The sequence below is a fragment of the Aristolochia californica genome, unplaced genomic scaffold (assembly GCF_029961685.1).
Source record: "Aristolochia californica isolate CCGP_79_NKW_82.1479 unplaced genomic scaffold, dmAriCali1.0.hap1 SCAF_15, whole genome shotgun sequence".
Classification (NCBI taxonomy): Eukaryota; Viridiplantae; Streptophyta; class Magnoliopsida; order Piperales; family Aristolochiaceae; genus Aristolochia; species Aristolochia californica.
Window position 1 is genome coordinate 6,299,161 of NW_027181826.1, and position 3,495 is coordinate 6,302,655.

The window sequence follows — 3,495 nt, forward strand, 5'->3', positions numbered from 1 at the left end:
TCCAGAGTGGCACGGATATTTCTCGAGCATATTTTTCTTTTACATGGTATTCTAGAAATGATTTTCAATGATAGGGATGCGGTTTTTACCAGCACTTTTAGGCGTGAATTGTTTCATCTGTGCGGCACCAAGTTGAAGTTCTCATCAGCATATCATCCTCAAATAGACAAACAAACAGAGGTCATTAACCGCACTGTGAAAATGTATCTCCGATGTTTTGTGGGTGATCGTCCTAAAGCCTAGGTGCAATGGCTTCCTTGGGCGGAATATTGTTACAGCACTTCCTTCCACCCAACTTTAAAATCTACTCCCTTCAGCGTTCTATATGGTAGAGATCCGCCTCAGCTCCTATTGTGTACTCGGGGCTCCACCCACTTGACCTCTATCAATCACACACTTAGGGATTGGGACCAGGTGCTACAAAATATTTCAGACCGCCTCCTCAAAGCACAGGTTCGTATGAAGGACTTCTACGACAAGGGACACCGGGATATCAAATACAAGGAAGGTGACTATGTCTGGTTATGACTCCATCCGTACCGTCAGCACTCACTAGCGGGACAACAATGCCACAAACTCTCCCCCAAATACTTTGGGCCTTTCACTATTATTCGACGTATTGGGCCAGTAGCTTATCAGTTACAACTTCCTGTAACAACTTAACTGCATGATGTGTTCCATGTTTCATTACTTAAACCCGTTAAGGGTTCCCCTCCGCCAGCAATTCCGTCTCTCCTCCGGTGGACAATCGACAAGTTATTCTTACTCCAGCTAAGGTATTACAGGCCCGTCAGATTGATAACCAATGGGAGATTCTTGTACACTAGATGGATACCGAAAAAGAAGATGTGACATGGAAGCAGCTAGCCAACTTCCAACAGGTATACCCATCTTATGAGTTTGAGGACAAGCTCTTTCTCCATGGGGGGGCAGATGTTGAGGCGCTCAATAGCACACCGAGTCACTCAAAGGAGGAGGAAAGGACTCACTGAGTTTATTACTTTTAAATTTCATATTTTATATTTCTTTCAGCATAATTTTCCATTAATTATGTATTGAACAAGGACGCAGGGGTAGAATTATCATTTTTAGCCCTAAAACACTTGTGACATCAAACCCTATTAAAGGGTAGAGAAATAGAGAAAAGGCAAGTATTGAATTAGGTTAAACAGGGTTTGGAGTTCTCCTTGACGAGCTCCAAGGTATGGTTCTCTTGATTTGAGTTTTATTTCTTCTCTCTTTGAATTCTGCTTTGCATTGAGATTATCCAAGGTAAAGGGAGAGGACTTGATTACTGTTTTCCAAGTTCAAGGAGGGGCTTTAGCCTCCTCCATGGTTACAGCAGCAAGAGGGAAGAATTTACCCTCATTCCGAGCAAGAAAAGGGAAGTCTTTATTCCCTAATCGAGCAACACCACTAAAAGAGGCAGCTTTAGCTTCTAACCGAGTAAGGGAAGGTTAGGGAGTTTTAATCTCTTCCTTGTGAGCAGCAGCAAACTTTCTAGAGGGTCACTACCCTCTTGGACGTGAGCAGCAAAAAGGGGTTAGCCCTTCTTGGCCAAGAACAGCAAGAGAAGTCTTTTATTTACGTAGAAGACTAAGAAAAGGAAACTCTTTTCATTCTTACTAAGAACAACCAAGGAAAGGAAGTTCTTTTCTGTAAATTCTCTGAACCCTAATACAATGCTGGATTCACAATTACCTCGTCGAGTTACTAGATCCATGGCTGGGAACCATAACAAAATACCTAATGCAAGCTTATGTAAGATAACATGACGTGCACAAGTAGCAATTCAATGATTGTCAATGTAGCTTATATCAACAAAGTAGTCAAATTACCAAATTTTGATATAGTCATTGAAGATCAATTTGTTGTGGGTGTAACTATACATGGGTAGCACTAAGGATACTAGATTCACCAATCTAAGCTGGAGGTTTCAGATTTATCTAATTTCTCAATCTTCAACTAAGCTGAAACCAAGTGCTAAGCAAAAAAAAAAAATTTAATGTGGAAGGCTTAATTTACTAAGATAGCTTAGTTCCACACGAACAAGTTTCAAGATTGGTTAATGTGGTATGTGAAAAAATTATCACTATGTTAATCCTCAAAACCTAATCACATAAGATGAATCTCCAAATTGACATGAACATCAAATTATGAAGTCTTAATTACATAATTCATGTCCCACAAGGTTTATTGGGTAATTTTCATATGGTATATAGCTAGGCTCCGAGAGGTCGCTCCTTGCTATGAAGATCAAGTGGGGTACCCAAATTTGCTTGGGTCCCAATGTGTCAGCTTTGAAAGACAAATTTAGGCTTCCCTTGGGAATCCAAATTTACTTCACTACATTCAACTTTGATTTTCTAGCTGAACACTCAACCGCGTAATGTTAGATTATTCCAAAAGCATAACATCCATCATTGTGCATTGGTGAAGTTGTGACCTTTGTCACATTTGTCATATGAGCACTACTTGATTCTCTTTGTAGTCTAGTCTCATGGACCTTAACTTTAAATTCTAGCTTCTTCACTTGATTTTCTAATCTAATCATAGGAGTGACTTTTTACCAAGGTTACAATCTTTAAAGCATGGGAAATGTCGTGTGTTCTTCTTTCAGCTATAAAGTTGTTGGATTTTAGCAATTTATTTTTATCTAGTAATTCTAAAATCCTAGAGCAATATGTATCATTTTCTTTTCTTAATTCAAGAATGTTTGAAGAATAGTTATCTAGTTTCTCACATTTTGAAATGAGCTTTATGTTCTCTTCTATAAGCTCTTCTAGCTTTCAAAAAAAGTCAGCTTTCAATGAATTGATTTCCTTTTCTAGTTTGGAAAGTTGCCTCCTTAGTTTCTTATTTTCTTTGTATCTTCTTCTAAGGGAGGATATGGAGTCATCAAGTTTTCTCATAAGTTCTTCCTTGTCCAATTCCTCACAACTATAACTCTCTGAAGTTTAATCTCGATCTGAGATGGTGTTTCAATATAAACATAAGTGTATACAATCCATAATTTGTGTTATGACTAATGTATTGTACTGAGAGCTTGAAGAGCAACATCTTTGTTCCCAGTAAAGTCATATTCTAATTTTTCTTTTTAAATCCTTGGCTAATTTACAAGATACGTAGGAATCAACCATTTCATCACTCATGGAACTAAAGATGAGTTCCATAGCCTTAGCATTACCATCTACTCTTGCAATGTCAAGGTTATCCTAATCACAAACAAGATTTGGAATCAATCTTTCCTTTACATTTTGGGATGGGATGAAGTGTCCGCTCATAATAGCTTACCATGATTCAAATCCAATGGATTGTAAAAAGTACTCCATTCTTAGTTTCCACCATTGGTATTGTGAAGTAATAAGCATGGGTGTCAAAAATGGATCATGGCCCTCTTGGAACATAACTTCTACTTGAGATGTCATTTAACCTTTTTTCAAAATAAAAGGGATTTTGAGTTCAATTAAGTAATTGAACTGCTTTGATACCAAT